This window comes from Narcine bancroftii, chromosome 6 (genome assembly GCF_036971445.1).
Source record: "Narcine bancroftii isolate sNarBan1 chromosome 6, sNarBan1.hap1, whole genome shotgun sequence".
Lineage (NCBI taxonomy): Eukaryota > Metazoa > Chordata > Chondrichthyes > Torpediniformes > Narcinidae > Narcine > Narcine bancroftii.
This window is the reverse complement of record NC_091474.1, coordinates 19,746,827-19,768,239: the sequence shown is the minus strand read 5'-3', so window position 1 is coordinate 19,768,239 and position 21,413 is coordinate 19,746,827. Positions and strand designations below refer to the sequence as shown.

Genomic DNA, 21,413 nt, shown 5'->3' with positions numbered 1-21,413 from the left:
ATATACGTTTTCTTTTTTCTTTTTTTTTAGTTTTTTTTATTATTAGTTGTTTTTTTTTCCATTTAAGTTCTTTTTGTTTTTGTTTTTTCATATATATTCTTATATAATAAAAAATATTTGGATTAATAATTAATACTTAATTAATTTTTTTTTGTTTTTTTTATATATCGATCTTTTTTAAGATATATATTTTTTATTTTTTTAAATTATACTTATAGTATTAATTCTTCACTCTTTATCATGGGGGTGGGGAGGGGGGGGTTTAGGGGTTAAAAATAGTTTTTTTCTAGTCTTAGTTTTTAGTTGTTGGGGAGATGCCGAGATTGTTATTGTTTTAACTATATTATTTTGTACTTGTATTACTTTATTTTTTTTCTGTATGTGAATTACTTACTTTCTTCATACGTTAAAATTAATAAATAAAGTTTCAAAGAAAAAAAAGAAAACAAGATTAAAATCAAATCCTTTAACAAAGCCTGAGATTTTAAAGGAGAAGACATGGAAGATCGTTCAAGGATAAATGTAATCAAAATATTATAAAACATCTTCACTATTTGTTCAGAGGTTTTTCTCTTATTTCTACTCATTGATAAGACGTGAATGTCATTGGCAAGGTCACCACTGAATACCAATTTTTAATTAATGGTAAAACTCTTACGTGAATCTCATCAGTCCTTGGGTTGAAGGTATTCACATGGTAGTATTGAGTTCTGGGGGGTTTGCAATAGCAGAGTTAGAATATCAGTAAATGTGGTGTGACTTGTGATGCGATGATCTGCTGTGTCTGCTTCCCTTGTATGGGAGGTACTGCAAAAAAAAAGTTACAGCATCTTGCTCTTGAAAGGTCATTCACAATTGGAGACTTTATGGAACTTGAATGCCCACTCATGAGCAAGTTTTAAGCTGCAAGCCCAGTATGTGTTTTGTATCTTTTCCACTTTACGAGCAAGTCCTGCATCTCGAGAGAATCTTTCCTTGAACAAACAAAAAGGTTGAATGTTAAAGATCCCTTTTAATGATTTGTTTTTTTTGGTAATGAGCAATTGGAATTGTACATGCAGACAGTTGTAGGTGAACTCCAAAAAGACCATTCCAGGTCAGCAACTCCCACCAATAACTCCTCCAACACCTTCTTCATAAAGATGATCAATTCAGCAATACCCTTTTGAATTCTTCCATTTGTTATCTACTTTTGTTTTCATTAGTATGAAAAAAAGTATTAATTTCCCCCCTCTTGGTTGCTGCCTGCCATGCTGAGCATTTCCAAGCGTTTGTTTTATTTTCCACAGAAGACTTGGGGAGTGGCTTTCTCTTCGTGCACTTCTTTGGGTTCTTATGAAAGTGAACGTCTGTACAAAACATTATTGTCTGTCTTTAATAGTCCTGGGAAAAGCGTTGATGTTCTACCTTGCTGAATGACAATGATCCATTATGTAAAAGCACCCCTGAAATATTTTTTAAGCATGCCATACTGAGAGAGCAGGAGTTTCTAGTAATGTTGGTGTATCTTGGGTGGTACGGTTAACGTAGAAGTTGGCGTGACCCTATTACAACACCAGCAACCCGGGTTCAAAATCCACCCTCTCCGTAGGGAGTTTGTTCATTCTCCCCCTGTCTGCGTAGTTTTTTCCGGTTTCCTCCCTCCCTCCAAAACGTACAGGATTGTGTTAATTTGGGTGAATTTGGGCTTAAATGGCTAGAATTGGCTTCTACCATGTGGTAAATAAAAAAAAAATATATATATTGTCCATCTCTGATTATCCCTAAACTCAGGAAGCTGCTTAGAGTCAATAACATGCGCTAGTCTGGGTAGGATCATAGAGGACCTGATTAACCTTAAACCTAGCTAGGATCATGGAAGACCTGATTAACTTTAAACCTGGGTAGGATCATGAAAGATTTGATTAACCTTAAACCTGGATAGGATCATGAAAGACCTGATTAACTTTAAATCTGGGTAGGATCATGGAAGACCTGATTAACCTTAAACCTGGGTAGGATCATGGAGGACCTGATAACATGCACTAGTCTGCGTAGGATCATGGAGGACTTGATAACATGCGCTAGTCTGGGTAGGATCATGGAGGACCTGATAACATGCGCTAGTCTGGGTAGGATCATGGAGGACCTGGTTAACCTTAAACCTGGGTAGGATCATGGAAGACCTGATTAACTTTAAACCTGGATAGGATCATGGAAGACATGATTAACTTTAAACCTGGGTAGGATCATGAAAGACCTGATTAACTTTAAACCTGGGTAGGATCATGAAAGATCTGATTAACCTTAAACCTGGATAGGATCATGAAAGACCTGATTAACCTTAAACCTGGGTAGGATCATGAAAGACCTGATTAACCTTAAACCTGGGTAGGATCATGAAAGACCCGATTAACCTGAAATCTGGGTAGGATCATGGAAGACCTGATTAACCTTAAACCTGGGTAGGATCATGGAGGACCTGATAACATGCGCTAGTCTGGGTAGGATCATGGAGGACCTGATTAACCTTAAACCTGGGTAGGATCATGGAGGACCTGATTAACCTTAAACCTGGGTAGGATCATGGAAGACCTGATAACATGCGTTAGTCTGGGTAGGATCATAGAGGACCTGATTAATTTTTATACCATATTAGGTGTATATAATTGCACGTGCCACATTGGCATTCAAGCTCATATATCTTATCCCGAGGTCTGATATTGATCCTATAACTTCATCACCACATCACAGCAATCCACAATAACAAAGAGTAGAGTTCTAAGGTTTTGAATCACTAACAATAAAGAAACAGTTTTTAAAAAATTCCATTCAGTATGATGCACTTCTTTGAGAGAACATGTTCCAATGAACCTTCTGCCTTTGTCCTTCTGGGTGCCAAATGGTGAAAAAATTGTCCATATTCTAATTAACTGTACTGAAAGAGTGTCCCTGGCTTACTGTGTAACTCATAATAACTCTGCGCCCTAACTGCATTAACAGATCAGTGCACATCTTTTCTCTGGGTTAATACAACCAACAGGGCAAAAAATAATAGTCCTTTTAGTCATGGCATTTTTTTTTTAACCTTCCGCTGCTAAAGTTGCATTCGATTTTTTTTTATGTTGGAACGTTCTCTGATTGTTCAACCAATCATTTCTTTATCTTTTTGACTTCAGATGGCTTAATGTAAAATGCCTAAATTTCACCAAAGAACCGGCACAATGTTTAATATTATGCCGCCCTTAATGGAAACATTATTATGACAGTAGCAAAGAGTTTTCAAAAATTACAACATAAATTCTTCCTTTAAGAAACAGTAAATTGCAGAGGACTGATCTTTGTACTTTGAGTTTCAAAATTACAAATAATCAGATTGAATTAAGGAAAAAAATTATAAGTTTTCTAAATCATCTTACTGTTAAATGGCATCCAGAAATACAAGACTGTGGAAATATGGTAAACTCCAATACTTTTCCTCAGATTTACTGCCACACAGTTCATAACTATTTGCCCTGCAGCAATGTGTGGCTTTGAACCCTGATCTGAATAATGGGTAAGACATCCTTCTTGTCCTTTGTTTTGATGATTTTCATACCTTCTTCTTGAGTGAGTGTCAATCTCAGTGTTTATCATTTTCCAATAAACCTATGCCCTTAAGGTATTGCTTTACACTGAAGCCAGCGGAACAGTTTAGCACAATAGTGTGAAAACCACTGGGGACAGGAGTGGAGCATCTTAGCTGGGAACAATGGCTTTGAGGAGAACAATTTTCAAAAGATTGTGGGCTAGTGATGATGGAGAACTGAAGCACACATGCCTCTCTCTCACTCACATACACACACCCTCACATGTCTCTGTCTCTTTCTCTCTGACACATGTGCCCACATACACACACAAACACCAAGAAAGAAGTAACAAAGTAGCCAAAAAATCAAAGACATGAGAGGGCAGGCAGGGGTGGGATGAAGAGAGAAAGGGAGAGATCATGAAGAACAAATTATGGGATTTAAAAATGACAAGATCAAATTTTGTGTGTGTGTGTGTGTGTGTGTGTGTGTGTGTGTGTGTGTGTGTGTGTGTGTGTGTGTGTGTGTGTGTGTGTGTGTGTGTGTGTGTGTGTGTGTGTGTGTGTGTGTGTGTGTGTGTAAAAGAGAGAGACTGTTTTTAATTAAAAAATACAGTGTGGATGAAGTACATCTAACTGATACAAAATGATTTGAATCAGACAAAATCATATAAAGGCTAAATTGTTATTTGATGTGGTTAGACTTCATAGTGCGGGAAGAATGACTTACCCAACATTCTGAGACAAAATACGATTGGATTTGAACAACTGAGACTGCTACTGTGGTTGTCTGACAGACAATCAAAGCTAAAAATGGTGTAGTCTATTCTTAATAGTCCAAAGCTTCAATAAATCTGGGAGCAATTTGTACACTGCAGCCTGATTAGTTCTTTAACTTGTATTAGCAAAATAAAATGGAAAAGGTCTTCATCAAAGGGATATGTTTGGGAGAAATTCATGGGGCAATCGACCTGTGAAATAAAATGAACTGATGGCTTCAATGCCTGCCGACTTCAGCTTGCCCTCCATTACGCTTTGTTGCACCATCCTCTACATTACTCTCCATTGTATCCAACCTTTCTGACCTCTTTGCAACCCATTCCACATTGCTCTCTATTTATTTCCACGGAAAGTGAACACGTTGAAAGTGTTAATTCAGTTTTGCACCATATTCTCTTGGGTTTCTAATCTTGGGTTTCTAACAGATGTATTCAATTGAATTTACCATTATTTCCATGTATCCCCCAGCTAAGACGACTGGCATCAACCCTGAGGAAATTCTAAACCAAAGCACTAGAACAGATGATCAAACTAAAATGTATTAAATTGCAACTTACAACATGAGGATGTGCCAACTATATACATTGAGAAATAATAGACCAACTCCAATATACATGTTTAAATTAGCCAACCAGTGGAGAATGCTTCAGATCACAGAAACATTGACACCAGATCCTGCTTTTGGAAGTGAATATTGCAGTGTCCCAGCAAAGCTAGGTGTCTTACTTCTGGGCCAAAGATACTAGCCTGAGCTGTGTGATTTCCTGGGCTCATTGTAGCACAGAAACCAATTTTTTGGAGTCAAAGCACATAGAAATGCTGGAGGAACTCAACCAGTCTCACAACATCCATAGGAGGTAAAAATGTAGTATTGATATTTTGGTCCTGAGCTCTTTGAGGTATAAGCAAAAACTCGGAAGGCATCTGAGTAAAGACTGTAGAATGGATGGGGGAAGGAGTCCAGACCAACAGTCAAAATTGGATATGATGAGAGGAAAGGTGAGAATTGACTTTGGGTCTGTGAAATGAGACTGAAAGGATAGGGAAGAGAGAGAGAGGCAGACAGACGGAGTTGGGGAGGGATGACAGGGGGAAGAAGAAGAGGGGGTGTATTTAACGGAAACCAGAGAATTCAATGTTAATGCCATCCAGTTGGAGGGTGCCCTTGCAGACATGTCTGTCCATGGTCTCATGCACTGCCAGACTGAAACCATCCACAAATTGGAAGAACACCACCATCTTCCATCTGGGCATCCTCCAACCAGATGCATTAACATCGACTTCTCAGGTCCGTTAAACTGCTCCCCCCCACCCCACCCCAACTTCTTTCCATGTCACCTTTCCCCAGTTTTCTCTCTCTCTCTCTCTCTCTCTCTCTCTCTCTCTCTCTCTCTCTCTCTCTCTCTCTCTCTCTCTCTTCCCTTTACCTCTCTCCTTCCACAGAGAGGAAATTAATTAATTCTCACCTTTCCACTTTTGATTTCCAATCAACTCCTTTGACTGTTGGTCTGGACACCTCCCCCTGCTATTCACTTATACCCTGAGGAAGGGCTCAGGCCCAGAATGTCGGTAATATATCTTTGCCTCCTATGGACATTGTGAGACCAGCTGAGTTCCTCAAGCATTTCTGTGTGTTTTTACTGCAATCACAGCACCTGCAGACTTTCACATTTCATTTCCACACCCCCATCACCATCACCCACATCCCCCCCCCCCCACCCCCCGCACTTTGGAATGAACAGATATCACAGTCCCTGCAAAATAGTACATTCACATCTTGGGGAATCAATCCACAGTGGCATACCAGGCTGATGCAAATTCCAACTCCCAGTGCCATTCCAAAACCGCAGAATCGCACCAGCCTCTGCCAGAGGAGTAAGGCCTCATGGCTCTTTTGCAGCATTGCATTGTCCTGTTTTGGATTAGAAAATTATTCCTTTAAATTGAGCTTGCATGTTTCCAGCTGACAGTTGGCATATTCAAGATTCCTTTATTGCCATATAATAATACAGAAAATGTAAGATTACACAAAATTTCCTTTTGCCTGCCAATGTGGCAAGCAAAGAGTCACCATTAGTATTGCCTGGCGCCCCTTACAGTAAGGAAGAGAGTCTCTTCAGAGACACGGAGTGTCCATAGATTTGCCTTCAGCGCTGCCACAGCCTCTGCAACTACATAGACCCCTGCTTGATCTATTGGCAACCTGAGCCCCAGATACATTCTTCCTACCTGTGCCCAAGGCCCTTCGGGATCTCCTCTTGCCCTCAGCACCCTCTGACTCCCATGAACCAGTCTCCAGCAGCCCTGCAGCCTGTGTGGGTCCTTCAGCCACTTAGGCCCTCACTGGCCTGCTGCTGTTTATGCCACCAAGCATAAGAAGTGAAATAATCTTGAGGCGGCACAGTGATAGCAATCTACCTCAACTGAGATCACACTTTAACTTCCTGATGCAGCAAGAACCTGTAAAAGAATTAATAACTAGCATTGTCTCATGGTGCCATTGTAAACCATCACAATCCCTCAATCCCAGAACGCGAGCTCTGGCCCAAGGGAAGTGAGACTCCAGAGTCCCGTATCAGTGAAGAATTCCAAATATTTGATCTGTTCCCATCATCTTCAATTGATTTTTTTTTAAAATAGTACAGTAATTGATTCGGAAACCCTTTGCTTCACTGATCAGCACAGAAGCTGGGTATCTGATGTAAATTGAGATTTTTTTGAATATTTTATTTAAAATCAACATATATAACAGTTTTAACAATTAGTAAATCAAATCATAATGTGACAGTTTTGAAATATATGTTGATCGATATATAATAAAGAAAAGAAAAAAAGAATAAAAACCTTAAAAACCCAACTAATCCCTCCACTCTCCCCCCCCCCCCCACCTTTACTAACCCCGCTAACTAAAATCTAAATCTAAAATACATAATAACATAGCTATATAAAAATCTAAAAATAACACATTTTTCTAACAAGACCCTTACTCATTTTCAGGGAAAACTTTACCGGCTTGGAGAATTCAAAAAATGTTTATAATTTTAATCTGATTATTCAAGCATCCTGTAAATTGAGATTTGAATCAAATGAAAAAAGTGGGCATCGAAATCACAAGCCCTCTGGAGGAATGTGCCTCAAGGACCCATGCCTTAGATCAAAGGCACAATCTGAATAAGTAAAACTTGGTGATGAATACGTCCCACTCTGTAATAATGAAAAGGAATTGATTATCATGGCAGTGAGAGCCATGGAGAGATTCCACAGATTACTGGGCTGGAGCCATTGTTCATACGGCAACATGCACATCATACTGTGGGTGCAAAACATGCATGGAAACAAATTATGAAAATTAAATTTTATAACCAGCATTATCCAGAACCTCATTCATTTAAACACTGTGGCAAACTTAGTGGAAGCAAGCATCTGTTGCGTAATTTCGATTGAATCTCATCTCATTTTGCCTTTCCTTTAACAGCGCTGCCTTTCACGTGCAAAAATTTACTCCAACTCCACATAACTGCCAAGGATATCTAACTTACTGATTCATCTCATTTTAAGAATGTGAATTCCAATCCATCTTGTTCAACCATTTTTTTTTAATATATAGCTGAAGTGCATCCTCCACATACTGGCAACACACAGTAGCGACTTTTGTTTTGTATATCTGGATGCAAAAACCAGGAGGAAACAGAATTTATAAAATAACATAACTTGGAGCTAGTTCATAAAAAGGTTGATAGCTTTTATTCAACGGCCATGAGAGACAGCACAAAGTACCGTTAAAAAGAATCTGTGACAGATAAATAACGGGATTCATCCTTGCTGCCATTTGCTTTCCAGGCAGCAAGAAATGACTTTCAAAGAGTGTCAGGAACCAATCAATCTTCGCAATCCCTGTGGACACCAGCCTGCTCCCAGTATGCTAAGTAGATGGCTGGAAAGAATCTGAGCCTTCAGCAACTTTATTCCAAGCCTTTCTGAAGCTTAACCTTTAAAGTTTTCCAATTAGCCAATTTACAGAACTTAAAACACTATCCCCAATCCATTAAGGTAGAATGCATAGTGTGTGCGAAAGTCCTCCACGTGGCCATTGAGCATATTATGCGATCTGCAACCCCTTAACCTTACACTACCACAGATTGTCCTCACACCCGGATGGAATAAAGAGTGAAACCTCCTTTCTTTTTCCTAACAATGATCATGGACCAAGGAACTGACATGGGATTTGTAATATGTCCTCCTCTCCTCCAACATCAGGATTTATCTGTAAGTGAACAATCTGAAAAGTGCTAACTTTGCTTTTTTTTTGTTGACTGCCATGTTTTTTAAAAATGCACAGGATTAAGTGGGTTAATTGGTCACATGGGTGTAGATGGGCGGTGCGGGGTAATGGGCCTGTTACTGTGCTCGGCCTCTAAATTTTAAAACAATCATCTCCATGCTTTGCAAGATGTTGGTTGGAATGTCCATTAGTACTGAGATATTAAAGGGAACAGCCCGTAATCTGGGCCCTTCCTACAAAGGCCACTGTAACTCTACAATGCCACAACTTTCCACCTGCACCAACAAGAACATAGATTATGGTGGACTATAATCTTGTCAAAATCACTTGGATAGTACAGTGCCAGGACTATCACAATGGTTTGATCATCCATGAAGATCAGACTGATCCTACAACCTCAGTCATGGAGGGGGGGGGGGGGGTAACTCTGCTGGACAAGCTCCTAGAGCAGGGACACTCCAAGATGACTATGTAGTCAATATGAGGGGACCACCTTTACTGAATTCTTCATCTGTGACACACTGCCTAACATGCAGTTCTCAGTCTGTACACAAAGCGCAAGGTATAACTCAAGAGAAATGTTTCTGCGCCTAAGTCTATCCAATGGGAATCAAGACCTCTTCATCCAACCCTGGCATCATTTCAGAGCATACCTGATCACTTTTATCTTTCCTCTTGATCACCAGTTCTCTGCCATTTACCTTCTGACTTTTGGATCCTCTGTTTAGATTAGACAACTTTTAAAGCATTGCAGATGACACAACACTGTTAGAATAGCAGTTAGCGCAACGTCTTTACGATCGGCACCTGGGTTCAAATCCTAGGTGTAAGGAGTTGTTACGTTCTCTCCGTGTCTGCGTGGGTTTTCCCCGGGGGCTCCAGTTTCCTACCACCGTTCGAAACCTACAGGGTGTGTAGGTTAATTGGGTGTAAATTGGCGGCACAGACTCTTAGGCCAAAACGGCCTGTTACTATGCTGTATGTCTAAATTTAAATGAAAAACAAATATTTTTTTTTTAATGAGGCGGATAGGCAATTTATCAGAGCTAAAGAACCAAAATAATCCAGGTGTCTCACTGTAGCAATGGAGGGAATGGCCAGTTAACATCATCCTGTCCATTCAGTACAAGTAACCATCTGCATGATGTTGTTTGATCATGTTTTTAACCGTTCTTTATTATTACAGGATAATAACATCAGTTGAAATTTCAGACGTTGAAATGAGCAGGAAACCGATTACCAAGATTCTTTTTAACTGGCAGTCTGCATACATTGTTAAAGTTTCTCACCCCACTGTCCGTGAAACACAGGGGTTAACCAGCACAAGGAAGTTTATGACTGCCAACACTGAGTTAGAGATCCTTTATATTGTTTCTTGTTGCACTTTAGATTTACAAAACCACTGTCTCTGACCCCCATCTGCAGCCTTTGCTCCAGTGCCAATGTTCCTTCTCACAATGCATTTGGCTCAAATTTCCTGCTCCGCTCCAGAGCGGAATTCGGTGCCAAAGTTATTTTTTTTCCAGGCTATGACACCAAGATTTGTAGAATATCGCATTTCCATTAGGGATACACTCAATAAAAAGATGCATTTGTTATTAAGCTGTGTCTGGCAGAGGAAAAGGAATTTAAACAAAAAGACAACAAAAATTATCTGAGCCCTGGAAAGTTGCCTGCACTCTTAAAGTGAAAGGAAGCAATAAATATTGTTGATCTGTTTGGATCATTGAGGAGTAGAAACCTTCGCCAGGGGTATTAAAATATACCCTCCATGTATATGAAGCTGTAACATAATGATATCAGTTGCAGTTTTTGGCTTATCTATTTCAAGTCAAGTCACTTTTATTTGTTGTTCATACCATGGTAAAGATGAGATAGCATTTCTCCAGGACCAAGGAGCATATTTACATAAATATAGGTTAGAATAGAAGTTCGACACATTTAAAATATTAAGACTTATACATTAACATTCCACGGTACACAATCCCCAAATGTTCTGAGAGTTCAGGAGTCTGATGGCTTGGGGGAAAATGCTTTTGCCCAATCTGGATGCAAGGGCCCAAGTGCTGCAGTACCTTCTACCAGATGGCAGAAGGGAGAACAGTTTACATGAGGGGTGTGTGGAGTCCTTCACAATGTCCTTTCTCCTTCATCAAGTGTTGTAAATGTCCTTCATGGTAGGAAGAGAGCCCTCCATGATCTTTACACTGATTTCACTATCCTCTGGAGGGTCTTTTGGTCCGAGGAGGTACAGCTTCCAAACCAGGCGGTGATGCAGTTGCACAGGATGCTCTCAATACATCCTCTGTAGAATGTAGTGAGGATGGAGGGTGGGAGATGGACTTTCCTCAGCCTTCGCAGAAAGTAGAGGCGCTGCTGGTGTTTCTTGGCTATTGAGCTGGTGTCAAGGGACCAGGTGAGATTCTCCACCATGCGCACTCCAAAGAATTGGATACTCTTGACGACCTCAATGGTGATGCCGTCAATGGTCAGCGGAGCGTGGTTCCCCCCAGGCCCTCGAATTCAACAACCATCTCTTTTGATTATTTGATGTTCAGATACAGGTTGTTGGCTCTGCACCAGTCTGTTAGCAACACACTTCATCTCTGTATGTTGACCTATCATTCTTACTGATCAAGCCCTCCATGGTTGTGTCGTCAGCAAACTTGATGATGTGGCTCGAGCTGTGTTTAGCAGCACAGTTGTGGGTCAGCAGTGTGAACAGCAGTGGATTCAGCACACAGCCGTGCGGTGTGATGGTCTTAGAGATACCGTTACCGATACAGACTGCCTGAGATCTTCCTGACAGGAAGTCCAGAATCCAATTGCAGAGGGAGGTATTTAGACCCAGCAGGCTGTCATGCACAGCTTCTGACTGGAGTGAGTCATGATGGTCTTGGGCACAGTGATGTTGTCTGAACACTTACTGATGTAGCTGGTCACTGATGCCATATACTCCTCCACATTGATGCAGTCGTCACTGGTTGCTGCTTCCCATTAATGTGCTCAAAGCAGTCTTGAAGTGCTTGAGTGGTCCCCCACAGGGGTGGTTTTAACTGCTTCTGGACTGGTCTGGAGCGTCTGACGAGCGGTGTGTATGCTGGGATCAGCGTTACAGAGATAAGGTCTAGGTATCTGAGGTGGGGTCAGGGTTCTGCCCAGTACACGTCGGAAATGTTCGTATGCACAAGGTCCAAAGTGTTCACCTCTCTCGTAGCAAAGTCCAGATACTGATGGAATTTAGGTAACCTCAATGTGAGGTTAACCTGGTTGAATCCCCAGCGATAATGATCAGTGCATTAGGGTTTGCGGTCTGCAGTTTGTTTATAGCCTCATACAGTTCCCAGATTGTCTCTTTGGTGTTGGCTCTGGTCGGGGGTGGGAGGGTTATGCTGTGACTATAAGGACAGTGGTGAATCCCTGTAGTATACAAATTTATCTATATCTGACTGTCACAAATTCCATCAGCTTTGGGCAGTGACTGGAAACTCGTTCCGAGTTTTTGCACCATTTTGTGTTGATGTAGATGCACAGGCCACCCCCATGGACTTTACTACACAAAGCAGCATCTCTGTCCGCCTGAAATAAGGTGAGCCTGTCCAGCTGGATGGCAGCGACTGGGTCCCTTTTGCTGAGCCAAGTTTCTATGAAGACCAAAGCACAGCAGTCCCTGGACTCGCGCTATAAAGTCCTTGGAGGTCATCCATTTTGTTCCCCGGGAGTAGACCTTGGCGAGCAGAATGGACGGGAGAGCCGGACGGCAGGGGTTTGCCTTCAGCCTAGCACGTACCCCTGTTTGCTTACCGCGCTTCCTCCACCTCGCACATCATTTCCTTTTTCTCTGCAACCCCTAGGCTTTTAGGCCTTGTCCACCCATGATCGCATAGCTCATCCTGCAGATCTTTCCGAAGGCGAGTAGAAACATTTTGAAAACTTTAATTACTTTTGGCTATAAAAACTAAAACGATGTTACCTTGGTGAGAGATGAATAAAACTAATATGAAAGATGAAGAAAACTAGTATGGATATATGTGTAATGAATAAAGCCAGTATGAATAGGATAAGGATAGATAATAGAATGTAGGAAGTAAAGTTAGTCTGAATAAGATAAGGGTCTTCTAGCCTTTGAGACAGAATCAGAAAGTTCTGCATATAAGATGTTAGTAAGCCTGAGAGTCAGGAAGGTGTGAATAAGGACAATAACATGAAGGGACACCGACAGGATACCCCCTGGTCCTCCAAGTATACTGAAACTGCACGTAGGCAGGAAGGATTGCCTCTGCCAAACCCATCCAGGGGGCAGAAGAATGTAAGGGGGAGGGTATTCTGATACTGGAATTGACTGTATAAAAGTTGGGTGAGCCCCAGTGTATGTGTGTATTCCCAGGGTAAGGGGAAGCTCCCAACTTTGCATTGTTGTTGTAATAAATGTTCTTTGTTCTCAATTTTTGTCTCGAGCAATTTCTTTAAAGGTAATTCTGTTTCTAACACCTTCTAACAATTTAATTACTATTTAGTTATATTCAAAACAATCAACAACAAAAAAATGAAACTACCGGTGTCCTGGAGAGGGCGCTGCAACCTATGTCACATGATGCAGAGATCATGAGGAATCAGTTTACATTCAAATCGATTGTTATTGTTTGATCAGCAATTTACTCATTTATGATGTCAAATTTACCCACAAGATTTGTCATTCTTCCTTAAGCTTAAAACGTGTACCCAGAAGGGAATAAAATCAGCTTCCGAAATTCAATTCTATTGAAGTCAACAGAAATTAGACGGATTCTAAGGCTTAATCCTCAGAGATAGGGAATGGCTAGCACAAGGGCTGTCACCTGCAGTGAAAGGTGAATAGGAGGAAAAATGCCATAAATCGGTAACGAGAGCCTTAACAACAGAGGGACAATGTAACATAGAATGATAGAATTGTTATTAGATGGAGACCATTCAGTCAATCGAGTTTCCGTCATGTCCTCGCAGTGTGCTGTAGCCGACTGCTATAAAGAAACACACACTCACAGTGCAGGAGGTTAAGCTCTGAGATTTATTGGAAAGGCTCCTTTTATACAGTTGGAGTTCCCGCCGTTTGTTTGATTGGCTGACATCAGTCACATGAATAACAATAGCAGGCGGGAACATTCTTGCATGCAAATACCCTTCTTCCCCAGCCTGTTATTGAGCTGTTAGCTGGGCAGTTTGCCCAGCGCCATTTTAGGGCTGCTGGGCCTGTACTGCTTCAGCTTTCAACCGCGTCGGTTTGCTGGGTTAAGGGATGTGTTACAGAGTGTTATGCTGCTGTTTATTACCGCGCGCAGCTTGATCTCCACGGTGGCGGGCTGCCACAGTACAAACATTCTCCCACTCTGTTCCCATACCTCTGCAGATGATCTTCTCTCCAATGACTATTCATTTCTCATTTGAAGTTTTCAATTAATGGTTTCCATCACCCCTACAGATAGTGTTCATGACATTTACTACTCACACACCCCTTATATTCTTACCAAGCCTGTTAGATTTATGCCCTCCAATAAGTACTTTCCCTCAATCTTCCTAACCTAAATCAGCCATTATCTCTTGTTAAACAAGAAAGTCTGCAGACTTAGAAGTTGGAAAGGCTGATGGAAAAATCCACATGGCTTTTTCTTTGAATTAAGCAGAATGAAGAGCTATTTTTAAAAAAATATATTGGACCCTAAAGGACATGAAAAAGTTGAGATGTTTCCACTAGAGGGAGAGTCTGTAACAATGCCACATAGTTACAAGATAACTGGGTGGTCATTTAAAACTGAGGTTTGCAGGGATTTTATCTGACAGAGGCTTTTGTTTCTTTAGAAGTCCCTACTCTAGAGGTTGCAGAGATGAGGTCATTGGGAGGTTTAAAGAAGTGGTGGATATTATTTTGATCAATCAGGGAATTCAGGGCTTTATAGAATTGGCGCAGAAGAAGAGTTGAGGTGCAGGGCAGATCAGCTCCATGCATATAAAATGGCTAAGTGACCCACTCCTGCTCCTATTGTGCCCTTGTTTCTTCTCTTGAGTCCTTCCAACACACATTATGGATGATAAAATGGAAAACAAACATTTCCAGGTACTCTGGACCAGAAATAACAGAGGTAAAACCATATTAAGTAACCTTTGGTGCTGTAGTTATAGAGAGTTGGCAGTGGAAATGAAAAATATATACTCATAGAAACCCAAGGGGGAAAATGGAATGCTTGAGATAAAGTGAGCTAGTGTAAGAGATACCAGTTATAGTCGTAGTTGCCTAACTGGACGGTTCAAATTCTAATCAGATGGCCAAGCAGACTTATATTTAGCAGCCTCCCTAGCCTCAGGATAGATGACAAGTGAGTGGGAAGACAGAGATCTCACGCCAGTAATTCAACCCCACCAAGCAATCAGACAACATCCTGTAAAGCAATGTTTAACAGACCAGCCAGCCATGGGGATAATTCCCGGGCCTGTAAATGCTATAAAACAAGGAAAAGGAGGGAGACAAGGCAAGGGCTTTGCTGGTTCCAGAGGGAATCTGAGTCCAGGGGGAAGTGTGAGTGATGGAAAGCTGCAAGATGTTAGACCAGACCAAGCCAGTGTACAACTTAAAGTCTAGCCCTTCAGCCCTCTACCTCTATACTGATCATTATGCCTGTCTATTCATTCCTGCTGCCTCCATTAATCTCATATCCCTCCCTGTATTTGTCATTCTGATGTCCTGTAAATGTAACTACTGTACCTGCCTTCTCTGGCAGCTCAATCCACGCACCAGCTACTCTCTTTGTGGAACATTGACCCCTCAGATCTCCTTTAAATCTCATCCTTTTTACCTGAAACCCATACCCTCTAGTTTTAGCACCTTTATCATGGGAAACAGCCATCTACTCTATCAATGCCACCCATAATTTTTTTGCCTCCTACATGTCACCTCTCAAACTCCTTTGCTCTAGTGCAAACAGATCCAGCCTATCCAATCCTTCCTGATAACCCCAGGCCTCCAATCTTGGCAATGCTTGTGAATCTTTTCTTGGAGCTTGAACACACCCTTCCTACGATGCTATGACTAGAACAGCACACAGTACTCTAAGTACACCCCAACCTACATATTGCACAACAACATGACATCCCAACCTTATTTAATGGTGAACAGCACATCTTGGGGAAAGGACCTGGGTAACAGAGAGTGTCAGCTGCTCAAGCTCCAGTGGGCCGAGAATGCCTAAAATTTCATCCTTGTTTGGTGCCCTAAACTCAGACTTGAGTGGAATGTGAACAGCCACATCAATCTCCTGAAAAAGTTAATGAAATCCATTGAAAGCATCGCTCCCTCACCATGAACAGAGACTTAAAACAGGATGCACTAAAACAGGATCCATTCCCTTCTTTTCAGCTGTTGTGTCATCAGCGTATTGTCCATTGGGAAGCCGGTCAGGGTTCAAAGAGGTTTTCTGGGGCAGCAATGACACAGATACAGAAAAAGCAGCCAATGAAGTGAGAGCAATGGAGGGGATACAGGATGTGATGCACTCATGTGTATCTGAACAACCCCCAGGGGAATTATCTGGTCTCACGCTGTCAAGTGGTCCTAATTCACAACAAGATGTCGGATGTTGAAGTATATTCCCTTGATATACCCTTCTATGCCTGCTTGTTTGGATAAAAGCATGGGATTCTCGGCACAAGGAACTCATGGGCTCAGCACAACCTTGCTGTGGAGTTGCCTGTGAGGCAAGTTATTTTCTTTGAGGGGAAAGTAAGAAAGTAAAATAAAGAACTTGCATTTCTTATGTGTCTCTCCTAAGTTTCAGTATATCAAAGAAATAAGGTGAGGGGGATGGAATTGCTTTGTTGGAAACCAATGTGGATCTGATGAATTGCAAGTGAAAACTCCCAGTTGTTTTATTGCCATCAAAACATTTTTTTTTTGACTCGTGATCATTGAAGTGGTCAGTTAAGTGCAAGCTTGGAAATAAAAAAATAATTCTGAAAGTAAATAAGAACTCCACATTGGTGAAATAAAGAGTAGATGGAACATTGAATTTGCAATTTTGTGTGTGTGGAGAGGTAAATGGAGAAGTAGATTTAACCTTACACATGCCCATTTCCAAGGTAGAGGTTTGGGGTCCTCATGAGAAAGGGAAGGGAGAAGTTTAAATCTTCGATAGAAAGGAAACCAAGTCTTCAGGGAGCATAGCGTCAAAAGTAAACTACTGCCCCTGGCTGGGGAATCTGTGTAACTAACCACACAGTTGGTTTTCACAAGGAACGATCATTAGAATGAACATTACAATGCCAAAATTAAAGCAGCAGCACCAAACATGTTAAAGCTTCATTTAAGGAGATACCAGCGGCCATTTCAAATGCCATTTGTGGTCGCTCCAATGTCTGGGTTCAGTGACTGTGAAACTGTATAGAGCAAAGAACAAGCTAAAACAGAAGAGCAGCTTGATTCTCTTAGCAGAAGAAAGCATTTCTATGAACCTGTTATTCAGTGCATTTAATCTCCTTCAGCAGGTTTGGAATTATTCCCAGAAATTTCATGCGGAGTATAAATGAGACTACTGCATGTTTGGACATCATGTCAAGGGCACCATGGGGAGTTCTGCTAAGAGTCACATTTAATTTAATAAGTGATTAGTTATTGCTTCTTAAAATAGATGCAAATGCTAACAACCAAATGCAAAAGAAAACTTTTACTTTTTGTTTGCCCCTCTGCTCAATGCATTTTAAAACAATCACACATTAAAGCGTTTACCTACAGTAACTGTCCACATATGGATTTTACATCAGGTCCTGAACTAATTGCTTTTTTTATAAAAAATCCATTTCATTGTGTTTGAATGTAGAGCGGCTTTTCTGTGGCTGAACTTCAACCGCACTCTGGAGCTGAAGTGATGGTCACTGAGTTTACAGGAGATCTGTTCCAGAGCTGATTTCCCTTGTCAAACTGCTGGAGAGAGGCACTCTATCTCTGTAACGTTTCTTCACATTAACTGACTAAATAAACTGGCTGAATGGCCTTCACTAGCCCCTGGCAGTAATACATACTAGAATAGTAATGCAATAGGGGAGGTTAAGCTTGTCAAGTTGGTTCACCAATCAATCTTGCACCAACCACGCTCCACCTTATTTCCATCCACATTTTCGGAGGGAGTCAATTAACATTCGGGGAAATATGTGACCTTATCACAAGGGTGGACCACAATCCTTGACATCAACTCCAAAACAATAATTATTCTCCAACTCAAGTGCAACAAGAGATTTCCAGAAGGGCAGTGATATCCAAATGCATTCTCAACGTCTCCTTTGAAAAGTTGTAGCATCCTTTCTAACTCAAAGGAAGAAGCATCCAGGAAGCCATCATGTACCTTAAGCCTCTACAACAGAAGCAAGCAGCTGTCATTTACAAGCAGCTGTCATTTACAAGCAGCAATAGGAGCATACAACTACCCTTTCCCATCAGCTCCAAAACACCTCCTGCCTTGTCTGTGACAGAGTCGGTGGCCCCACTCTCACTTCATTAACCACCTCTGTCGTTTACCATGCAGAGGAGAGCAAACAAACCTTGCAAATTACAGATGTAATTATCATTTTAGTCCCAGTGTCAAAGTTCTTTAGCATTTTAAAATAATGTTGTTTCCTTTACCCTACAAATTACTGAAAATAGTATTCAATATGAACATGTTAAAATTTTGCATGTTAACACCATTTTGTCCAGTGTTAATTGTTCTTTTAAAGTTAGTTGGATCAAAATATAAACTACTAAATAAGCTTGTGGTCCTTTAAACAAAATTGGAATAGTAAGTCTGCTGGAGTTAATTTTCCGGCATCTGTTTTTTCTATGAAGAGAATAGATGGATCTGGGTAGTTCACAGCAAGGATATATTCTGTGGCAGTTCAGATAAATGACAAAGAGCACAGGCTGCTTTTTGAGTCTTGCCATGGCATCCTTCAGGCTTGTAAACATTGAGAAGTATCACGCATCAGGAGCCTATTTATGTCTCACTCATCAATTAGTGTGCAAGGATGTTTCCTTCATCAAAGTAATAGGTTATTTAAAGTTGTGCCACTTGAATACATAGTAAATACACAGAAATGCTGAAAAAACTCATCGATATGAGGTAAAGATTTATCACCACTGTTTCAAGCCTGAGGCCTAAACATTGGTGATATAGCTTTGCCTCCTATGGAGACTGCGGGACCTACCGAGTTTCTCCAGCACTTTTGTGTATTTACTACAATCACACCGTCTGCAGACTTTCTTGTTTCACTCCCCTTGAATACTTAACTTGTAGAAGTCGATCGCCCTTCTGAAATAGAAGTAGATCAAAAATATGTGGTGAGGTGCCAAGTAAACAAGCCCAGCCAAAGCCTTTGAAAAAAAACAAAATCCCATAATGTTGGCTTAGGAACAGTACAAAAGTAAAACTCCAGCCCCACAGAAAAAAAAAGCAGGTCAAAGTGAGTGCTGGCTTTATTATCGTTGGCAGCAGGCTTTACAAAGCAGCCAAGTCATAAGCGAAGGAAGGGTATGTTTTGCTGCTGTTCACATGTCGAGATGTTCAGGGTGATGAACCTCTCCCTGCTCCACTGAGCATTTAACAAAGCACCCTAGTTTCTTTTGGATGCACACCATGTCTCTGCCTTGTAATAATAATTTCAGGCCAGCAAAGCGTGATTTTATTTCACATCAGTGAGAGTTTCAGTGATTAGGGCCTTGCTTGTAGCGGAGTCCAACCTTAAACATTCAGTTTCAGCATATTTGAAAAAAAATAAAGAACAATATTTCTTTTAGAATTCTTACGGCTTGGATAATCAACACAGCATTTCTTTCCCTCCCAACCTCAAAATCAATGGCATATTGTAAAATTTACACATTGGATCCCAGCCTAGGGGTTGAGAGGTGAGTGGGTGTCAGCCTCAGTGAGGCTTTTCATTTTCCATATTCTTTTCATTATACCTTATAACATAGAAGGAGGCCATTTGGCCCATGACATTATGCTGGCTTACAGACTAATTCCATTCCGCAACTCATTTTCTTTATAACTTATCCTCTCCACATTCCAATCAATATATCATGGTGGCCAAGTACCTAGAGAATACTGGAGCACCGAGGTGAGACTCAGATGGTCACAGGGAGATGATACAAACTCTCACACAGTGAGCATCTGAAGTCTGGATTGAACCCAGATCACTGGCACGGTGAGGCAGCAGTTCTGCATGTTTCAATGTGACAGGTGCCTTATGGAAAGTATACTGACTGGTTTGGCACGACACTTGCCCAGGAACACCAAAGGCTACAGTAGGTAGCAAAATATAGCCAGGTCCATCACAGGCTTCAACCTCCCATCCATTGCGACATCGATGTGAGGTGCTACCTCAAGAAACCAGCCCAGATCATGAATGACCCCCATCACCCTGGTCACAGCTTCTTCTCATTGTTACCATCAGGCAAAAGGTACAAAAGTCTGAAAACCAGCACCTATAGGTTCAAGAACAGTTTCTTTCCAACAGCTATCAGACTTTTGAACCTCCACCTTGGTACGTTAATCATAGACTAGGCGGACTTCTGAAAGTCACCAATTTGCACCGAGGATATTATCTACCTTGTGTATTTATTATCTCTATTAAACAATAATAGTAAACAAATTGAATTAAATTATCAGTTCAGCTGCATCAGGAAGAATTTCAGGCATATGTGCATTGCACAATGTGTATGATAATAAAATCGTTATCATCTAGATGCAGTTTTGCCAGCTGTCATTGGGTTAAGAATCTCTCCAGCTTGTGGAGTTTCACAGGAATTGTAATCACTCAGAGTCTTAGAGTCATACAGCATGGAAACAAGCCCTTCGCCCCAATATGCTCACGCTGACCAAAATGTCCCACCCAAACTAGTCCCACTTGCTTCCATTGATATCAAGCACTCTAAACTAGCCATTCTAAAACTTTTTTTGGCTATAACTCCTTTAGGACTCTGCTCACAGTTTGTGCTCCCTCCCCCTTCTGTGTGAAGCAGTCAAGTTTAGTTGGTTTATTCTGTAGTTCTCTCCTACCAGCTACATAAAAAAATTAAAAATATTTTATGATTTCAGTCCATGGCCCCTCTTAAATGTACAGTGGCCACCCAGGGAGGCAGTGGGCCCCCGTGGAAAATGGCTGCTCCAAACCCATCCTATCATTGTATCGCTCCGTATCTTACATTATCCTTGCCTCGACATCCTCTGGCGATCTTGACGTTGAAATCTTCACAGTTAATATTGCTGGACGTAAGCAAAGAAGAAAGTTCCTTCAGTTCATCCAAAAATGTGTTCTAATTAATTTTCCAAAGTGAATTAGTCCGTCAGCAGCAAGGTACTTTTCATCATGGTGAATTTACTGGACTATTGGCTAAAGGCATGAAATACTTTTACAGTTTACAGCTCACCTGAGGAATATCAATACAGTCATTACACCATAGGGTTATACAGCATGAAAAATGCCCAACTTGCCCATACTAACCAAATTTCTTCCCAAGCTAGTCCCATTAGCCTGCACTTGTCCCATATCCCTTGAAACCTTTTCTATCCCAATACTTGTCTCAATGTCTTTTAAACATTACAATTGTACCTCTTCCACAGGCAGCTCATTCCATACACCCAGCAGCCTCTGTGAAATAGATATCCCTCAGGTTCTTTTTAAACCCTTCTCACCTCAGATCCATGCCCTCACGTTTTAGGTTCCCATATGCAGAGGGAGGAAAAACAAATGATTTTAAAAAATATATTATTTACGTCCCTCATTATTTCATTATAAGGTCCCCACTCA

At 41.1% G+C, this 21,413-nt stretch overlaps 1 long non-coding RNA gene across 1 annotated transcript; it reads left to right on the top strand.

Moving 5' to 3' along the window:
• The first annotated feature begins 13,316 nt into the window (after nucleotides 1-13,316).
• LOC138737444 (uncharacterized) lies at nucleotides 13,317-16,391 on the top strand. Its single transcript, XR_011340926.1, has 2 exons — nucleotides 13,317-13,488; nucleotides 15,997-16,391. It is a non-coding gene; the product is annotated as an uncharacterized lncRNA (long non-coding RNA).
• The last annotated feature ends 5,022 nt before the right edge of the window (nucleotides 16,392-21,413 follow it).